Source organism: Pteronotus mesoamericanus, unplaced genomic scaffold, assembly GCF_021234165.1.
Source record: "Pteronotus mesoamericanus isolate MK-2021 breed Mesoamerican mustached bat unplaced genomic scaffold, CSHL_Meso_final scaffold_54, whole genome shotgun sequence".
Lineage (NCBI taxonomy): Eukaryota > Metazoa > Chordata > Mammalia > Chiroptera > Mormoopidae > Pteronotus > Pteronotus mesoamericanus.
The window spans coordinates 69459584-69482103 of NW_026555321.1; positions in this window are offsets into that span (position 1 = coordinate 69459584).

Consider the following 22520-nt stretch of genomic DNA (forward strand, 5'->3'; position numbering starts at 1 on the left):
TTTTTCAATGATACTGTGTAAGTAAAGAGTGAGACTTCTAGGTTAAATTGTAACATAAAAACTAGATCAGTTACTGACATTTGTGACAACATGAATGGACCTTGAGAGTATCATGCTAAGTGAAATAAGTCAGACAAAGACAAATACCATATGATCTCAGGACACAAGGAACCTAGAGGAAAAAAACACATTATTCATAGAATCAGAGAACAGATTGATGGTTACCAGAGGAAGGAGGGGGGTGAGGGATGGGCCGACTGGGTAAAGGGGGTCTAAAAGTACAAATTTCTAGTTATAGGATAAATAAGTCTTGGGGATATAATGAACAACAGGCTGGCTATAGTTAACAATACTGTATTGCATATTTGAAAGTTGTTAAGAGAAGATCTTAAAAGTTCTCATCACAAGAAAAAAATTTTCTGTAATTATGTAGGATGAGAGATGTTAACTAGAATTATTGTGGTGATTTCACAATATATACAAATATCAAATGACTATAAATATTTTTTTCTTTATACAGCAAATATTTATTTTTTCATAGTTCTTGTGGCTAGAGTCCAAGATAAAGCTGTGAGAAGGTTTGGTTTCTTCTGAGGGCTCTCTCCTTGGCTTTCATACACCCATCTTCTCCCTGTGACCTCACATGGTCTTTCTTCCGTGTGTGTATCTCTAGAGTCAGTTGTCCTACCACCCCAAGGCCCTCATGAAATGATACATTTAAATTACCTTTTTATTTGCGGGGGGGGGCGGTTAGTGATAGGTTTCATTCTATTTTTTTTTACATTATCTTTTAGTTCCCTTATCCCCTCTCTCCCCAGCAAATACCACACTGTTGTCCATGTCTGTGAATTCTTTTCTTTTTTGCTGAATCCCTCCACCCCAACTAGCTGTCATCCTACTCTCCATCTATGAGTCCGTTCCCATTGTCAAATAACTATATTGTACAACTGCAACTAATACAATGTTGTATGTATGTAAGTTATACCTCAATATTTTAAAATTGCAAAAAAAGCATTCAAAATGTGAATAATAGACATGTCAATACATTTAGCTTAAATAAAACCCAGGTCATTTAGTATATGATTGTCTGCTCTGCCTGTTCCATGTTACAGGGGCAGTGGCCCTGTTAGTATAATAATTTTGGCCTTCAGCTATCGTGACCACATGGTGAAAGGGAAGAAAACTTAAGATCCTGGCAGATAGGAAGTTGGAATATATTAAGTCTATATGCTGAGCTTACCACATCTCCACTGAAGAAAAAAATCTAGAAAAAAATTTGCCCAATAACATAGGATTGTAACTAAGAGACATAATCCTAGTAATTGTAATCACAGGTTTGGATCTTAAATGATCTTAGGATCTAAATTTATATAAATTTCATATAAATGTCATGGCATGGTAATGGCCACCCAAGCTATTGATGATACTTCTGGGACACATGACGGGAGTAAAGCAAGCCCATACTATAGAACATATCCTCAAGATAGCAACACACACACACACACACACGCTCGCACACACACACACTGCCTCCCTCAAGATATGCAAGCTAAAATAACAAAACACAACAGGAGAAACGCAATAATGAGAAATAATTATCAGATGCAATGGACAGTATAATTAGACTGTAAGAATGGCAAAAAATAGAACAGTGTGATAGAGGTTATATAAAATAAAAAAATCTTTAAAGTGATTAAAACATAAAGAGGTACATTACATGATTAAGAACAAACATATTTGAGAAGGAATAAAATAGAATTGCTCTGTTTTTCTAACACTGAATTATGAAGTTATTTTAATAAAAGCTTAGGTCAATTGGTTAAACACCCTATTAGAAGTAGCTAAAGTGAACAAAAATAAATCTGAGAAAATTATATTACATGTACAAAGATAAAACAGAAAATTGTTATTTTTTTTTTACATCTGCCACTTCATTTATTTATTTTTATTTGCAGGAGGAGTTGAAACGAATCTTTAAGGGTATTTTCATTTTTCTCCCCTCATCATGAGTCATTCAGGTAAAACCAACTTAACTATAGAAATGTAGCAAAGTAAGGAAAAAGCACAACAAACCAAGAGGCAAAGGTTCGGGGCAGGGGGAAAGAGGTGGGTGCAGTCCTCATATACCATATGCATAAGTGCCATATGATTCGCCTGCTCAGGGCCACCTCCCCAGAAGGCAAGCACAAGGACCCATTTTTTTTAACATTATTTTAATTTATTTTATCAAATACATTTGTCTTTGCCAACCCCCGACCACTTTCCCTTGCCCCCTCCCTCCTTCCCTCCCTCAGCTCTTCCCCTTTGGTTTGTCCATGAGCCCTTGCTATATGTTCCTTGACTTTCCCCTTCCCTTCCTTGTCCCCGCCCCCCCTCTCTCCTTCCCGCTTATCTCTGTTGATTTCTTTTCCTTTCAGTGTTGCTGGTCTTATTTTCCTTGCATCTTTGTATTGTTAGTTTGGTTCCCCTTATAGGTGAGATCATATGGTGTTTGTCTTTCGCCCCCTGGCTTATTTTGCTTAGCATAATGCTCTCCAGTTCGATCCATGCTGTCGTGAAGTCTAGTAGTTCTTTTTTTCTTTTTGCTGCATAGTATTCCATTGTGTATATGTACCATCATTTTTTGATACAGTCATCTACGGATAGGCATTTAGGTTGCTTCCAACACTTGGCTATTGTAAATTGTGCTGCTATGAACATTGGGGTGCATAGGTTCTTTTGTATTGGCGTTTTGGTGTTCTCAGGGTATAGTCCCAGCAGGGGAATCACTGGATCAAAAGGCAGTTCCATTTTCAGATTTTTGAGGAAATTCCACACTGCTTTCCACAGTGGCTGCACCAGTCTGCATTCCCACCAACAGTGGACTAGGGTTCCCTTTTCTCCACAGCCTCGCCAGCACCTGTTGTTTGTGGATCTGTTTATGATGGCCATTCTGACCAGTGTGAGGTGGTACCTCATGGTGGTTTTGATCTGCATTTCTCTGATGGCTAGTGATGCTGAGCATCCTTTCAAATGCCTCTGGGCCCTCTGTATCTCCTCCTTGGAAAAGCGTCTGCCCAGGTCCTTTGCCAATTTTTGGATTGGATCGTTTGTCTTCTTGGAGTGGAGTCAAGTGAGTTCTTTATGTATCTTGGAGATCAAACCTCTATCTGATGTATCATAGGCGAATATATTTTCCCATATGGTTGGCTCCCTTTTCATTTTGCTGATGTTTTCTTTTGCCATGCAGAAGCTTCTTATTTTGATGAGGTCCGACTTGTTTATTCTTTCCTTTATATCCCTTGCTTTAGGAGACATATCGGTGAAAAAATTGCTGCGTGGGATATCTGAGAGTTTCCTGCCAATGTTCTCCTCGAGGACTTTGATGGTGTTGCGACTTATATTTAAGACTTTTATCCATCTGGAGTTTATTTTTGTGTATGGTGTCAGCTGATGATCCAATTTCAATTTTTTTGCATGTAGCTGTCTAGCTCTCCCAACACCATTTGTTGAAGAGGCTCTTATAGCTCCATTTTATGCTTCTGCCCACTTTGTCAAATATTAGGTGCCCATAGAGACCTGGGCTTATTTCTGTGCTTTCTATTCTGTTCCACTGATCTACGGGTCTGTTCTTGCGCCAGTACCAGATTGTTTTGAGTATGGTGGCTTTGTAGTAGAGTTTGATGTCTGGTATTGTGATCCCTCCTACTTTGTGTTTCTTTCTCAAAATTGCTGTGGCTATTCGGGGTCGTTTATGGTTCCATATAAATTTTTGAAATGTCTGTTCTATTTCTGTGAAATATGTCATTGGTATCTTAATAGGGATTGCGTTAAATCTATAAATTGCTTTGGGTAGTATGAACATTTCGATGATATTAATTCTTCCAATCCATGAGCACGGTATATGCTTCCATTTATTTGTGTCTTCCTTTATTTCTTTTTTCAAAGTTGTATAGTTTTCTGCGTACCGGTCTTTTACATCTTTGGTTAAATTAATGTTAGGTCCTTTATTTTTCTTTTTGCTGTATCGAATGGTATTTTTTTTTCTGATTTCTTCTTCTTCTATTGCATTGCTGGTGTACAAAAATGCCTTTGATTTCTGAATGTTGACTTTGTATCCTGCTGTTTTGCCAAATTCACTCATTAGGTTGAGGAGTTTTTTGGTAGAGTCTACAGGGTTCCCGATGTACACTATCATGTCATCTGCAAACAATGATAGCTTCACTTCCTCCTTTCCTATTTGGATGCCTTTTATCTCTTTCTCTTGTCTGACCTCTGTGGCTAGGACTTCCAATACGATGTTGAAAAGAAGCTGTGAGAGCGGACATCCTTGGCGTGTTCCCGATCTTAGTGGGAAAGATTTCAGTTTTTGCCCGTTGAGTATGATATTGGCTGTAGGTTTTTCATATATGGCCTTTATTATGTTGAGGAATGCCCAATTTATTCCCATTTTGCTGAGTGTTTTGACCCTAAATGGATGCTGTATCTTATCGAATGCTTTTTCTGCATCTCTCGAGATGATCACGTGGTTTTTGTCTTTTCTTTTATTTATGTGATGTATCACGTTTACTGATTTGCGTATATTGAATCATCCCTGCATGCCTGGGATGAATCCTACTTGATTGTGGTGGATAATCTTTTGAATGTATTGCTGGATGCGGTTTGCCAATATTTTGTTGAGGATTTTAGCATCTATGTTCATCAGCGAAATTGGCCTGTAGTTTTCTTTCTTGGTAGGGTCTTTATCTGGTTTTGGGATTAGGGTCATGCTGGCCTCATAGAAAGACTCTGGGAGTCTTCCCTCCTCTTGGATTTTTTGGAATAGTGTGAGAAGGACAGGGGTTAGCTCTTCCTTAAATGTTTTGTAAAATTCTCCTGGGAAACCGTCCAGCCCTGGGCTTTTGTGTGCTGGGAGTTTCTTGATGACTGCTTCAGTTTCCCCAGCTGTTATCGGTCTGCTCAAGCTTTCTGTTTCTTCCTCCTTCAGTGTTGGAAAATTATACTTTTCTAAAAATTTGTCCATTTCATCAAGCTTTTCAAAAATCTTGGCATAGAATTGTTCATAATAGTTTCTGATGATCATTTGTATTTCTGTGGTATCAGTTGTTATTTCTCCTCTTTCATTTCTAATATTATTAATTTGGGTCCTCTCCCTTTTTTTCTTGATGAGTCTGCTTAAAGGCTTGTCAATTTTATTTATTTTTTCAAAGAACCGGCCTCTGGATTGGTTGATCCTCTGAATTGTTCTTTTTGTCTCTATGTCATTCAGTTCTGCTCTAATCTTGACTATTTTCTTCCTTCTACCTGCTCTGGGATTTATTTGTTGTTGTTTCTCCAATTCTTGAAGTTGTAGTGTTAGGTCTTTTATTTGAAATGTTTCTATCTTTTTTAGGGAAGCCTGTATTGCTATGAACTTCCCTCTCAGGACCGCCTTTGTTGTGTCCCATAGGTTTTGGACTGTTATCTGTTCATTTTTATTTGTTTCCAGAAATTTTTTGATATCTTCTCTTATCTCATTATTGACCCATTCATTGTTTAATAGTCTACTGTTCAGTCTCCATGAGTTTGCAAATTTTTGAAGTTTCTCTTTGAGGTTGATTTCCAGTTTCAAGCCCTTGTGGTCCGAGAAAAAGTTTGGTATTATTTCAATTTTCCTGAATTTGCTGAGGCTTGCTTTCTGTTCTATCATGTGGTCTGACTTTGAAACACTGCCATGAGCATTGGAAAAGAATGCGTCTTTTTCTTCTTTGGGATGTAAGGTTCTATATATGTCAGTTAAGTCTCTTTGATTCAGTGTGTCATTCAGCGCCACAATATGTTTACTAATGTTTTGTTTGGAAGATCTGTCCAATTTGACAGTGGGGTATTGAAATCCCCTACTATCAGTGTGTTACTGTCTATATCTTTTTTGATGTCATCCAACAATTTCCTTATAAACTTGGGGGCTCCTATATTGGGAGCATATAAGTTTACAATGTTCATGTCTTCTTGATAGATTCTTCCTTTAAGTATGATAAAGTGCCCCTCTGGGTCTCTCTTTATGGCCTTTTTTTTGAAATCTACTTTGTGTGATACAAGTATGGCAACCCCGGCCTTTTTCTCTTGCCCATTTGCTTGGAATATTTTCTTCCATCCCTTTACTTTCAATCTGTGTAGGTCTCTTGCTCTGAGGTGGGTGTCTTGTAGGCAGCATATGGGTGGGTCATGTTTTCTTATCCATTCAGCTACCCTGTGTCTTTTGATTGGGGCATTGAGTCCATTCACATGAGAGATATTACTGATAGAAACTTACTCATCTTTTCTCTTTGTACCTGTGTTCCTCTCTGTCTCATTCTTTTCCTTCATCTGCTTAAACCAGTCCCCTTAGCATATCTTGGAGTGCTGGTTTGGTAGAGATGTATTCTTTTAGCCTTCTTTTGTCTGGGGAAACTCCATATATCTCCTTCTATTTTAATGGAGAGCCTAGCTGGGTAGAGCAGCCTTGGCTGTAGGCCCTTGCTTTTCATGGCTTGGAATATTTGTTGCCATTCCCTTCTGGCTTGGAGTGTTTCTGTTGAGAGTCAGCTCCTAGGCATATCGGGGCCCCCTGGTATGTTACTTTCTCCTTCTCCCTTGCTGCCTTGAGGATTCTCTCTTTGTCTTTGATAATTGCCATTTTAATGATGATGTGTCTTGGAGTGGACCTCCTTGAGTCCTTCTTCAGTGGGGTCCTCTGTGCCCCCTGGATCCATGAGAGCCTTTCTCTCCTCAAATTAGGGAAATTTTCCATCATTACTTTTTCGAGGAGGTTCTCTATCCCTTGCTCCTCTTCTTCTCCTTCTGGGATCCCTATTATTCGGATATTATTGCGTTTCAGGTTGTCCTGCATTTCCCTAAATGCCTCTTCGTTCTTTCTGAGCCGTTTTTCCATTTCTTCTTCTTTCTGGGAGCTTCTTTCTACCTTGTCCTCCATCTCACTGATTCGATCCTCGGCTTCATCCAGCCTGCTTTGGATTCCTTCTACTGTGTGCTTCAATTCAGAAATGGTATTCTTCATATCCTCTTGTGTCTTCTTGATAGTTTCTATGTCCTTTTCCAGGCTGATATAGTTCGCTGTAAGATCCTGATAGTTTCTCTGCAGTTTCTCATAGTTCTCTTTGAGCTGGCTGAGCTCATTGAGCTTCCTTAGAACCATTGTTTTGAATTCCATATCTGATAATTCCCTTGCCTCTATTTCATTGAGCTCTCTCTGTGGGGAGTCCCCTTTTCCGCTCCTTTGGGAGGAACTTCTTTTTCTTCCCATTTTTGTGAGAGTCCGTTAAGTATTTTTGTCCTTTACTTTTCTTTCTGGGCCTGCCTCTGATGATGTCAGTTGTTGACGCTCTAGGACCTTGAGTTGTTTGTTTGAGCCTTCCAGGAGTCTACTGTCTGTGTCTGACTCCCGCTTGGAGCAGCTCTATGACCCCTTCGGTCAGGGCTGGGCTATTTTTTGGGATCTCTCTGCACTCTCAAGCAGGCTCCTTGAGCACGCTCCCAGTGCGGCAGGATCCCCCGCCTGTCTGGGCTCGCATGTGCTTGCCCCAGACCAGGGTGCTTATGCACGACCTCGCGTACTCATCTGGCCCCCTGGCAGGGGAGCTCCGTGGCACTGGTCATTTTAGGGTCTTCTATTGTGTATTTTCCCCGCTTTTGGCTCTTTGGGTGCGTTGCTTGCCCTCGCCAAATGGGGACTACAGAAATGGGAGGAAGTCAGCTCCAGGACTCTCCAGTTAATCCTGTCTCTGGTCTCTCCTCCAGGGACTCTGGGCAGCTCTACTAATTTTGTGGGCCGCTCCGCAATGGCGGGCGGGCGGGTCAATTTACTCCGGCCCTTGCCGCTCTGTGCACTCCCTAGCAGGCCGTATGGGTGCCAATCTGTGGGAGGCCTTGCCCGCTGGTGCAAGCATTCACCAGCCCGTGGGAGTTACACACATGCTCGCCAACCCTCGCCGGTCACTCGGCGCAAGTGTGCGCGCCGGCCCTCAGTGTTTTGGGGGAGTCCATGTGTGCTTTTCGGCTTTTGGCTCTTTGGGGGTGCGGCCTCCTCACGCGCAATGGAGACTACAGCAAGGAGAAGGAGTCAGGACTCCCTGGTTCCTCCTCCGGTTCTTTACCCAACGCCTCCGTCTCCAGTCTCTCCTCAAGGCTCTCCCAGCCAGTCTACACTCAGCCCCGCAGCTCACACGCCTACAAGCTGTTGCCAAGCGCACCAAAGGCAGGTTCATTGATTCCCTTATGCCTGAGCGAGATGGTAGCTGCAGAGTGGGAGGCACGCCATCACCGGGGCTCCACTGGCCGCCGTGTCAGTTCTCTTCACAAAGTTTTATTCACCAGTCTTTTCCCAGGCACCAGCCCACCCTGCTGCCGCCTCTACCCAGAGATCCAGGAGGGTGGCTGCCACTGCAACTTTTACATTTGCCCTTTAAATGTCTCTTTGCATCCCCAGCCACCTGTCCCTGGCAGAGAGCGCCCCTAAGCTTTTTGGGGTTGTGTTTTGTCTGTATTTTCTTGGCTTTAGCTGCTGTAGTTTAGGGGTTCCTGTTTATGATTCAGACCCCGTTCTTCTCGGGGAAAGCTAACTGGCCGTTTCAATGTCCCTCTGGTGCCAGTGCCCATGGGCACCCAGCCTACTGTCTCGAGCCTCCACCGCACTTCTCACACATTGGGATTTGTGAGAGTAGAATCCACTGTCCATGGCACCAAGGCCCCTCTCCCACTATCGCTCCACTGCTTTTCAGGTGATTATTCCATTATTTAGTTGCAATTCCAGTTTGGTTTTGGGAGGAGGTCAGTGTGACTCCCATTCACTCCTCCGCCATCTTCCTATTTTCAGAATGCCTTAATTTTAAGTTAATTCATATAGGAGGACACTGGAAATGCATGACTTTGACAATATTCAGAAATATAAGAGAGCAAAGAAAGAGTCAGAACGTCTAACATTAGTTGAAGGAGAAATTATTTAGATGTACATTGGGGAGATCTAAGCAAATGCCAGCCCACACCCACATTTTATTGATATAAAAATATACAAAACTAAATTAAAAATGGGCCATCATGTCAGGAAGGCGATCACAGTCTACTAGGAAAAATGAGACCTGTTCGTTCATAACCAAGATAACAAAAATGCCATTCCTTCCTTCTTTCTCTACATACACACGATATTTTGTTCTTTTCTGCTTTCATTTTATAAGATCACATAGGATTCTTTGATCCTGTGTTAACTGTCTTCCCAGTTCTCTAAAGGGTTACATGAAAGTGGGAATATTTACCAACATGAAGCTCAGACTCCCTTCCATATCTTAGCCCTGCAGTCTCTGTAGCTGCTTGTCAAGGGCTGTGGAATAATTTGTGCTAAGTGCATGAAAGAGATGACAGGGAAGAGAAATTATTAAAATCATTCCATTTCTTATCCTTCTGTATCCAAACAGGTTCCAGTGTGGGGTGGAGGGATTCAGCAAAAAATATATTATCTATAATCAATAAATATTTATTAATTTATTGAATGTGAATCCTTTAGGAAAATCATCATCCACACTCCCTAATATGAAACTGACTTTGTCATACAACCAAAATATTGTAAAGATGGACAAAAATCAACCTCATTGGCCATTTCACAAATCCTGTCCTTAAATATATAATATTACAAGTTATGCTTCAAGAAGATAAAATTTGTATTTTTCAACTCCATTTAAAATTATTTTAATCCTGATTAAAATTTTCACTTTTTAGATTTATTGTAAATATTCTACCAAACAAGGGAAGACAGTAAACATTTATTTTAAATACAATTTATATCAGCCTTTGGTTTTTAGCAAGAATTCTAGAGACCAATGAAATCATTACCAATTATGATGAGAATAATATGGATATTTCTAAGAAAGCAATGTTTTTCCATTCAGTAGCTAAAGGAAGCTAATTTTATACATATGATATGCCTTTTATTTTGGTTTCTTACAATTGAAATCATTTGCCCACACTCCAAAGAAATTATAATACATCTAAGGTTAATTAAAACCTTAATTATGTTTTCTTCTAAAGGATAAGTATCATTCATCAATTAACTTAATTTTATAGTTGGTGCATTACACAAAATCACTGAAGCAGAAAAATGTTTAATGATAGAAAAAACATAGCACACATTCCTCAGTCATGCCAAGTCATTTGCTCCATTTTATTTTTTTTAAATCTTTTCAACATTTTATTAATATTCTTTTTAAGCACTGTAAGAAATGCAGTGTGTGTCTGATACACTAACTCTATACTATGTCATAACAAACTATATAAATTCATTTGGCTGCTCAGAGTGACAACTTGAATTTCCTTAATAGATGGTTATTTTCTCTGAAATTAAACAATTAATAGCCAGCAGATATGTGAATCATAAATTATTCATACTTACTTTGCCAATGAACATTAATCAATTATAAAGAGATACAAAAATTAGGACCAAGAGAAAGAATCAACCATGGCCTTTAATATTGAGACTCTGCTAACCCAGTCTCTTTAAAAATATTTGATTTGTCTAATAACATCAACATACACAGCTATGCTTACCTCTCAAGTTTCCAACACAATAACCAATTTATGAGTATACATTTGCTGTCAACTGGTAACAAGAAATACTCATCACAATTCTGTAGTCTTTGACTAAAAGGGCTTATTAGAGTCCATTCAAATGATTTTACCTCATCAAATATTTAGTATTAACTCTCTTAGCTTCCTAAAGAATTGGAAGCATACTGAAAAACATCTTTAAAATTCTTTCATAGTCTGAGTACCAATAACTTTAGACTAATATGTATAAAATTATAATGATCACAAAAGTAAAATATCCACCTGAACAATGGCCAAAGGCAGTCAGTTTTGATGCACTATGTCATTAACAGACACAGGCCCAGCAACAAATTCATGACTTACAATCATCTAATGAGAAGTTTCAACATGTGTATTCCCAACATATATGATTTCTAGATTCAGGCAGTACTCATTTTTGATTAATTTATTTAGAATCAGCTGAGGAAAGAACTACAGTTCCTAGTCTGCATTTTTACCAAAATAAATAAATAAAATAAACCATAAAATAATAAGAGTATGTGGATGGCAAATAGAGACCTAAAAGGTGGAAATGGAATTAATCTGAGTAAAAATAACTAAAGTAGCTATTTTGCTACAGCTTGCAATCAAACATTAGTATCAAGAATTACCTAGAAATAGCCTTCAAACTGATCTTCAGTTGATGCTCTGCAGAAATGTTTGCTTTTCCTGAACAGGAAAGGCCATCGAGAGGTATCACTGGTTCCTTGGAAGCCAGAGGAAATGTAGAAACTAACTGGGTTGTAATATGGGAAATTAAAAAATCTGAGTCTTTAGTTACAATTATTTTATTTTCTGTGCCTTGAACATTATAAAGATATAGCACCTTTTCCTGGACCTGATGTGATGTATGTTCAGCTCAACCACAACAAAAGAAGTATTCCAAAACTTCTAGGTAGGGATGTAGACTATTTTGCTGTTTGGGGGCGGGGCGGGGGGCGGCGGTGGGGAGGACAGAAAAGGACAGCTTTACTTTTTTTAAAAGGCTTTATTGAATGTTAAAAACAAAAAAATATGTTGTGAAAGCAGCAGACAACCTGTTTGTTAGTGTTCAGAAAATAGTATTCCTAAAGTTTAATTTTATAGTCTAAATATACTGAATTTATACACGTCAAATACAGAATTTTGGAATTTCTCCAACATGGTGTACTTTTATAAAACTTTAACAAATGTATTTAAAAATAAATAAAGAAAGAAAAAATACAAATATATTCGTATTTTAAAAATTAAAAAATAAATTAAAATTTGTTTTATAAAAAAAAAAAAAACTTTAACAGAACTAGTAAAGGTTTTGTTTCATTCTTTGTTTTGTTTAATTCCAGCCTTGGAAATAATCATTATGTAAGCCTAATAAACTGTTAGTCTTAGAATGTCTATTTGGAAATACTTATCATTAAAAAATGATAAATAGTAAAATAATTTTTATCTTAAAAAAAAGGCTTCATCTATTTTTAGAGAGAGAGGAAGGGAAGGAGAGAGAAAGAAACGTTAATGTGTTGTTGCCTCTTGCACGCCCCACCACTGGGGACCTGGTGAACAACCCATTCATGTGCCCTGACAGGGAATGCAGCGATGACCCCTCTGATTCGCAGGCCGGTACTCAATTCACAGAGCCTCACCAGCCAGGGCAGGACACCTTTACTATCAGGTACTCAGAAGAAGCGACTGCCGGTAGCTCTCATTCAACATGCGTAACACTGCAAACTCCTAAAGACTCACATGCCGTGCTTAAAAAAATCACAAACCACATATTGATCCTTTCTTACAAAACCAATCAACAAAAGGGATGAGGAAGAAGTAAGTGCACAAGGAAGGAGACCAGAGGGAAAGTCGCTGTTTCTTTGCTGTTGCTGGTTTTGAAGGAGGAAGGGAGCCTTGAGCCAAGGAATACCGGCAACCACCTGCCGACAGCCAACAATGAAACCGGTCTCCATCCTTATTACAACCGCCAGGAACTGAATTCGGCAGTTGAATGAACCTGAAAGGGATTCTCCCCCTAGAGCCTCCGGGAGGCATCGCAGTTCTGCCAACACCTTAATTTCAGCCATGTGAGATCCACGTTGAAGAACCTGTGACTTGCAGAAACCATGAGAACTCCCGGGGGAATTTCTAAATCCAATTTCCTGAAGGATCTCCACGTCTACATTAGACAGCACAGAAGCATCAGGCATTCCTCACCCAAAAGGCTGCCAGTACAGCAGCACATATTTGACCAGATTATAAAACTTGTGCCTCAAGAAAGTCTATTGAAAAGGTCCTTGCAAAGGATGGGCACATAAGATCTACGAAGGCATTGGACCCACAGGACACTTTGCAGCCTCCAGTGTGTCAAAGGAGGCCTAGAACAACCTCCAGCTCAGAAAGAATGAAGTTGCAGGAACGCCTTCTTCAGAGGAATTTGTGCCTTGCTCATCCTTTCCCAAGCAAGCACTCTCTCAAACGCTTGGTGGGGTCTGGAGGGTGGGGAAGCGATCTTTACAGAAATGGACCTCTTTTCCATTCAAAGCATGTGCTGGATGCATGTTTGTTGACTGAATGAGTATGTGAGCAAATAATAGCTCTTTCACAGGGAAGTTGTAGACAAATGGAAAGTTTAAAGACTGACAGAGGCAGGCATAAAACAAATTCCCTCCACCGCAGAAAGCTGTCCCCTCACCACTGACAAAAGCCCCCTCATCTCCATCCAAATTTGCATTAGAGTTGCATAGGAAAGAGGAGAGGCTTCTTATAGCAATAAAACACTCCAAAGAGAAAAAAAATCAACAGGTATATACAGAGTCCCCAAAACACAGTAGCATTGTAGCAACTTCTGTGAGAAAACACACAAAAGATCAGATAAAATTACTATAATGTACATAAGCCTGCATTTTAGTTAAGGAATTTTTATTAATACAGATAATAACTCTACCAAAGGATAACTTACACACAATAAGAAATGCTATCAATCAAAGCTGCTAAAGTACAGACAAGGTAGGCCTCTTCAGTGACCACCAACGTGGTCACTGGTTAGAAATGCAGACGCTCAGACTCCACTCCAGACCTACTGAATCAGAGTCTGCATTTGAGCAGGTACCCAGATCTTGTGGCTTATAAACACATTCGAGTTTGAGAACCATATCTGAGATGTTTCCATTAGAAAAATAGTACTCAAATCAGTTATTAAACTAATGAGTTGGCCAATAAAAGTGAAAAAAAATGGACCAGGAAATTTCAGGCCAGTTGTCAGAAGAGAAAAAAAGCATATCATCAGAGGGCCTGAGACATGTTCCAGGAAGACTTCAGCTTGCCAGCTTAGCTAGGGCAAAGAATTTTATTCAGAGATGTCAAAGATTAGTCTTGAATGGGTCTATCTATGAGATGGACTGAAAGTTTGGTTGAGGGGGGTCCTGAATATGTTTAACCAGACAAATGTTTTTGTGGTAAATATGAATCACTACTCAGATTTCACCCATCAAAATTGAAGAAGTCATTTCCTCAGCTGCCTTTAGTGTTGGCTGCTGGTGACCCAAGACTGAAACCTTCCTTGAAAGTTGTCTTTAACTAAGGGGAACTGCTTCCCCCAGGATCACACCCAGGAGGCAGCTCACATCCAGTTAGGCTGATGCAGGTACAAAGGCCTGGTCTCATGGCCTCAAGTGGGAACATTTCTGAAGGACTCTCAGAATGTCAGGATCCCTGAGGAGTAAGATGGATTATCTGGTACAAATACATCTCATTTTGACTTCTCTCTCTACTCAGCCCTGCATCTACCTCCCACACTGGTGTTGTTCTCAAGAGAGGTTCTAAATAAATTTCCTGCACACAATTCTCCATATTAGAATCTGTTCTTAAAAAACCGGACTTCATACCACTTTTCTCAAAAATTTATATCATCTCTAAAAAAGGTATATTTAGTTCATCTATATAATTTTATTCTGGTATTATCTTTTGGTTAGATCATTAACATGCTTCAAATACCCTTCTATAATGTACATTTCTTAAAGGCAGGAAATGTGTTGTGTTTTTTAAAAAAATAATAATTCCACTAAGCTAAATACAGATTTGGGTATATTATAAACATTTAACTCTCATTTTATGAATTAAAAATATTTTTGAAGTCCTTTTATGTTCAAATTTCTGTGCTATGTGTAAAATAAGGAAATGAATAATATTAGAAAACAATTTATGAACTGAGAAGTACCTATTTCCAAGACAGATTCATCCATGTGGGTCATTTAACTCAGTTCTTTCATGCAACCCTGATCCAGCACTTGGAACACAAAGTACTCAGTAAATGCTGGTTAATCTCACTTAATTCATAAATGAGTAACAACATTCATACAGTATATTGCACTCTACCTAAATGCCTTTATTTAATCCTGATAGTAAGTTTCAGATATTAACCTCAATTACAAAGGAAGCTAAGCACACTTAAGAACATCCAAGTTTTAAAAAAACATAGATTCTCAGGCTTACCTGAGACTTTCTGAATTATATTCCCTATGGGTTTTAATTGCTTCTCAAACTTAAATCTGTATTAATTTCTAACCAGTTCCCAAGTGATGCTGATGGTCAGTGGCCCACATACTAGGGATAAGGTTCAAAGTAGACCAATGACTTCTGAAGTGTGGATACTCAAATTTTTTTTTCAAGTTGTGCCCAGACTGTATTCTCAGAAATTCTCTTTCAATTGGTCCAGGATGGAATCTGGATACTGAATTTCCTCCTAATATGCAGCCAAGATTGAGAACCACAGCTTTTGTTCAAGAATACATACCTATGAAATGAAAGAAAGATATCTATGCTGGGGTCTCAATCCAGTGACCATGTCTTCCTGAACTCCCATACTTCCTGACTTGGGACCAAATACAGTTACTGAATTTCCCCATTCACTATCAAAATTAGGCTTAACTTTGGTAAGTATCTGAAATATATCATAACCACTTTAACATAAGTTTCTGAAAACTGCATAGTAAAGGACAGATAGATACATGATCAGAAAATAAAAGAGGTAAGCATCGTAGATTACTCTCAAAATTCTTTAGTAATCTCTTTGCATCTTTAATAAACCTGTACCCTACAAATTACATAAAATAATTCTACACATTATCCAAGCAACCATTTCATCATTTCTGAAAACTGGGACCTTTCCAATCAATGTCCTTTTATATAACACACAGTGCCTCTATGACTCCCCAATTTCCCTTGCACAATCTTTCCTAAAGGGAGGATTAGTAAAATAACCTTCTTTTGCTTATATTTTTACTTTTTTTGTAGGCAACCTACAAATATTTCTCAAAATGAGAGGAAAATGTAGGCATAGTTAGTTTCACGGCCATGCCACCAATTTTGAACATAAGACAGCTGGCGGTAAAGCGCAAAAATTTCAGTTGAGGTCTCAGCCACTAGATGCCGCTCACGTGTCTGGAGGACTCGGAAGTGAAGTCTACACAGCTATAAAGACTTACATCTTGGAAAATAGTAAAATGCTGTTACTATGGTGACCAGCTGAGATTATGGATAATGAGAGTACCATGTTTTCCACTCTCTAAGGAGCTATTGTTCTCCACATATTGCTCTATGCTGAACATTACTGACCTTCAAAATGTATCAAAATCACTGGTACTTTCCTTTCTAAAAAAAAAAAAAAAAGGATAGTTCATTCAGTACTTTTGTGTGAGTGAGAAGCTGTACACATCAATTATTCACACACACTCAAAATATGGAAAGAAACCATATGCAATTCATTTTTCTTATTTACTCACAGAGGAGTGATCAATGGTCTTAACAGTACATGATGTCATGGTTTCTACAACTTTGTGTGTTTCCAAGTTCTTTAAAATTCTTCATGTACAAGATAGAAGAATTGAAGAAACTAACTTGATACTTGCCATTCTGTAAAATAACACCACATTATCTGGTTAGAAATAATTGTAGGCAAGAACTGTTATTTCCAGTTTAGTTGGAGAATATGTTGAAATAGATCCAGTCATTTTTCTTTTAAGGCTTGCAGTGGGCAGAAAAACAGAGTCACAAAAGAATAGAAATCTTTTAAATAAGAACAAGTTAGGACAGGTGTTAAATTATGTTAAAAGGGTAAGTGATATTTATTTTTATTAACAAATTAATTATTGATGAAACTTTAATATGATTATCTCCAATAAAAAGGTCTGTAAAATTAAAATTCATATTTATATATCTTTAGAAAATTAAATGTAAAGAAAATGTTCAATGGATTTTGTGATGGTCTATAATATTTTACCCCAAAATGTTCCCCCAAATAATTACTTGAATATTCATAGCCCAAGGAAATAAAAATTAATTAAAATATTTCAAAATTCAAGCAAGGGCAGAATTAATCACCATATTTTTCATGTCAAAAGACTTTACATGATAAATAATGAGTATGAAAAGTAATAAATAAGTCATTTTTAATAATATGTGATAGGTTCTCATTATCACAGAATACTCCACCCAAACATTCCTTTCAAAAACTGTCGCCAAACTACTTAAACCTAAAGTGAATTTGATATGCCATCTCCATGGACCTAATCTCCAAAGACATTAAATGATTCATAGAAATTATAACTTGGTATGTAGTTCTGAACAGTAGTTGTACCTTTTAAAAACAAATAAAAGAAGGAGCTGCCAAGAAATATCTGGAAATAAATGTCCAGGGACATTGTTAGAATACTAACCTGGTGTTTGAGGCATGGTTTCCCAAAATACAGGAAATTCTGGAAGTACAAGTTTGTGGCCACCCATATGCAGCTGTCACTTCCATGAAAATGTAATAGAGACATGCAAGGGACTGAACAGTGGTGTGATGTTCCCTACAGCATATTTTACTCTCTGTGTTAGCTTCCCAGGGCTGCCATAACAAAGCACCACAAACCAGGTGGCTTAGAGCTAGAGAAACATATGGTATCACAGTTCTGGAGCCTAGGAGTCTGAGACCAAGGTGTCAGTGAGGTATTCTGTCTGAAACCTGGAGGGAAAACCCTCCTTGCCTCGTTCTGATGGTTAGCCAGCAATCTTTGGCATTACTTAGCTTAACAACTGTGTAATTCCAGTCATTACTTTCATCTTCACATGGCATTCTCCCTGTGTGTTTCTGTCTTCACAGGGCCTTCTCCTTATAAGGACACCAGTCATATTAGATTAGAAGCCTTCCCACTCCAGTGTATTAACTAATCACCTTATTTCCAAGTAAGAAGACATTCTGAGGTACTGGGGGTTAGGACTTGAACATGTCCTATTTTGGTGGTGGGGGTTGGGAGAAACAATTCAGCTCATAACCAGACCATCAGGCTTTTCCAAATACTTTTTGAATATATAGTGAGTCCCTTGTTGTAGAATTAAAGATGAATGCAAAAGGCATCACAAAACACATTCTTTGTAAATTACATTTTGATTAGATTTCCCGACAGTGATGCTAATGTGATTTTCTTTTGGATTTCAAGGGAAGCTTCAGATTACTTTTGCAAGTGTTCATTTGAAAAAACAAATGTGCAGTAGTCACATTTCCAGCAAGCTAGTGGCAATCACATATATGTCCTGCCAATACCACAAATTAAATATGGTCAACAATTAAGTTGTCATCTTCATTCTCTAACCAGACTTCTTTGATGCTACTTATTACTCTCGTTGACACCACTACATTTCCATCATCCAGGCTCCAAAATTAACCTTTTCCTATTTTTGTTAACAATACCTTTCTCATTTTAATTCCAAAATGGTTTTCTGTCCATTCTCTCTTTTTATGTCTACAAACACCACTCTAGTTACCTTGCTTAGACACTGGCTTTCTAAATATTCTTTCAACTTACTGTTCCAACATATTTATCTCAGTGAAGCACAAATATGATCATGCTAACGCTCTAAATAAAAATCTCTTCCTCTTCTCATTGGCTCGTATACTAAAAGTCAAAGCTTTTTGTCTGACGTTTAAGGTCTTCTATAATTGGTTCCCTATCTCCATTTCCTATCTTCATATTGCTCGTCATATTCAGAACACTATTTTTAAACTAAAACAGAAGCTGTTAACCTGAACATTCAAAATGTATGCCATTACACTAGTTCCTTAGTGAGAATGCTTTTATATCATATCCAAAGTCTATTATTCAACCATAACAAATGCTATTTTTATTTGACCACACGAAATGGGAGACTGAACTGATTTATCGCAACCAAAGTATATGCATCCAAGGAATATGTTTAAAGGACACGTGGATAAAGCCAAAGGAGGTAGCTTTGAGGGTGGGAGGCAGGGATGGGTGGGGTGGGGGGAAAATGAAGACAACTGTACTTGAGCAACAATAAAAAATATATACATTTAAATCCCTCAAAATCTATAGCTTCTCTTAATATCACCAATATATCAAAAATATATTTTCAGAACTCCACAAATTAAATGACTGTTTTCAGATTTTTATCTATTATGGATAAATGTAAATTTTAAAGGGTAAATGTAGATTTTATTCTTGAAAAGATATCAATATATTCTTCTTATATAACAAATTTCTCAAATATTTCTCTGAAATATTCTATAACAATATTCTTCAAGAAAGTATAGCAAAAACTAGAACACTTAGATTTCAAATCTAAGAACAATTAGATTTCAAATGATTATTTTGATCAGGTAGCTCCATGTTAATTAGTTCACATACAATTTAATATTTAATATTTTTAATATGATCATAGAAGTAACACTTGATTGGTGTGGAGAGAAATTAAATTTCCATTATGTGCTAGTAAGAAAATTTATAATTTTCCTTTGTTCTACCAGAATTATTGCTATATCAAAAAATGTTATTTTTCCAATGAAAACTAAACAGACAAATGGATATGATCAAGTTTATTTCCATTTTAATATAATTTTTTCAAATCACTATTTGTTCAAATCAATTTAGATGTTAGAACCTCTAAATAAGTGTTAATTAAAGTTGAGAATTCGCTAGTTAATTTTGTTTTATGAAATTATATTAATATATAAAAGAGGTGTTTTATTCTTCAGCATTTTGATATTATGGAATGGGATAAAAATAAAGATTTTTGCTGAAAAAAAATCTTTGAGAATTCTATTCAAGATGGCAAATAAATGTACTTTGATATATACACTATGCCCCAAATACATAGTAGTGATCCATAAAATATATAAAGAGAGAACTAAAAATTTGCCTGGGCTCAAACACAAGATAGACATTTCTGTAAACTAGAGTATCAACAGGAATCAGGACAGACACTCAGGGCAGCAGGACTCCTGGATGGAGCAGACACATTGGCAGCTTCTGTTCAGGCAATCAGTTCGGTCAATAGTCCAAGCAAGAATAGGAAACTCGGAAACAGAACCATTAACATGGAAGAACTGAATATGTGATATGACAACCATACATGCCAGTTTGTTCAGGAATGACTGGTCCAGTTTATACCCATTGTCTTGGTGTTTTGTCTGGTGTAGGGAATACCCTGTTTGTTTGGTTGGTTGGTTAATTTTGTTTTAATGATTTCCAATAGTTACATTACATAATGTAAAAATACAGTATTTCTTGTACTTCTAGAATCACCCATGGCCTGTCCAGTATTGTGTGAGATATATGTGTAATGAATTGAGTTACTAGCTTTGCATGATCCTTCCCAGGTACAATGTGACTCATCACACATTCTAGGAGAACATGCAGGATATTTACTGAGAAGCATGCTCTGAGAGGAGTAGCTAACAGCTCTGTCCAGACTCCAGGGAAGGTGAGAGAAGTATTTGATGCTGAGTGCTTTGCAAACCATTTACATACCAGCCAGCTCTGCCATGACTCTTTTATTTTTTGCCTGCAATATGCACGAGGCTGACAGAATACCAGTGAATGGACCGTGCCTTTGCCTGAAAGGTGTGCAAATCTACCAGTCAATGTGGTCTTTGGGTAATGTGGGAAATCATAGGGTGTGTTTGTAAGATAGTCAGGTAAAGCCGTTGTACTGCAAACTCTACAGATATGAGTTGGAATGAATTTATCTCAACATTCATTGAACCTTTGCTTGTATAGTAACCAACAAAAGAAAGTAGAAAGAAAACAAGTAATAAAAACTCCTGGACATAAGTAATGGTAAAAGCGATCATGAAGTTACACTTAGAGATAGAGTCAAAAGTGTGGCTCAGAAATCAAAGGACTCGGGCTTCCAAATCTTGGCTCTTGTAAATAACACTGCAATGAGCATAAAGGAGCATATATTCTTTCCAGTTAGTGTTTTGGGTTTCTTTGGATATAATCCTAAAAGTGGCATTACTGGGTCATAAGGCCATAAGGCAGTTTCATTTTTTATTTTTATTTTTTGAATATACTCCATACTGCTTTCCACAGTAGCTGCACCAATCTGCATTCCCACCAACAGTGCATTAGGGTTCTCTTTTCTCCACATCCTCGCCAACACTTGTTTTTTGTTGATTTATTGATAGCCATTCTGATAGGTGTGAGGTCATATCTCTTTCTGGTTTTAATTTTTATTTCATGATTAGTGATGCTGAGCATCTTTTTATGTATATAGGCCATCCTTAAGTCCTCTTTGGAGAAGTATCTATTCAGGTCCTTTGCCCATTTTTTTTTAATCCTCTCTTAAGAACACATTTTTATTGATTTTTTTTTTAGAGATTGAGGAAGGGAGAGAGAGAAACATTCATGTGTTGCCTCCCATTTACACCTCAACTGGGGATCAAACCCACAACCTAAGTATGTGCCCTGACAGGAAATACAACCTTCAGCCTTTTGGTCTATGAGAGGATGCTCCAACTAAGACCTAGTCAGGGCTGCCCATTTTTTAACTGAGTGGTTTGTTTTTTGGTGTTGAATTGTACATTTACACAATGGAATACTACTCAGGTATACAAAAGGAAGAACTCTTACCTTTTGCATTAGCATGGATGGACCTAGGGAGTATTATACTAAGTGAAATAAGCCAGTCAGAAAAAGACTAGTACCGTATGATTTCACTTATATTTCAAAACAAATGAACAAAATAAACTAACAAGCAAAATAGAAACAGAGTCATGGATAGAAAACACTGCCAGTTGAGAGTAGGGGTTAGGAGGCTGGGTGAAAAAGGTAAAGGATTTAAGAAAAAATAAAACAGAGACACAGACAACAGTATGCTGATTACCAGAGGGAAATAAATTACAAGAAATAAATTTAATCCTGGACAGGGAGGAAGTAGAAGAGGGTAAAGGGGGGATAAATGGTGATGGAAGGTGGAAGGAGACTTGATGTGAGGTGGTGAACACACAACGCTATATTCAGATGATGTATTATAGAATTATACACCTGAAAACTATATAATTTTATTACCTATTGTCACCTCAATAAATTCATTAAAATAAATAAGAAAGAAAATAAGTTAAAAAGGCACATTTATTTGTTTTAGAGTAGCAATTTTCTTTCTTCAATTAAATGGCTCCATGTTTTTTCATTTATAAAACAGATAAAATTAAACAAAGAAAAGAATTCTGCTTCACAAGTAATACCCACGAAAAGTTATAGCTATGTCATATTTTTAATTTCTCTGAAACTTTTATCTGTATAACTTATGTTTGAAGTTTATTAATTTATGGAACAAAAATAACTCTGACACAAGTAACTTCCTTTTACTTTTAAAGGAAAACAATCAATATATCATTCCCTTGCAGCTAAGAGTGTCCAAATATGGAATGATCCAGTTTAAAAGGTAATGGGTCCCTGGCCCCAATGTGAGAATGTTGCAGAAAGAATATGGTAAAATTACTATAAAGTGTATTCTATTTCTCTAATCCTATCTTGCTATAGCATAGAACTCTATATAATACAGGTCAAAGTTAGTTCTCTGTTTGTTTTTGTTTTGGTTTGGTTTTGATTGGCAATATTCTGCTTTTTTTCTCTTCAGAAGTTAGAGTTAGGAAAAAACCAGTCTGATGCAACATGATATATTTG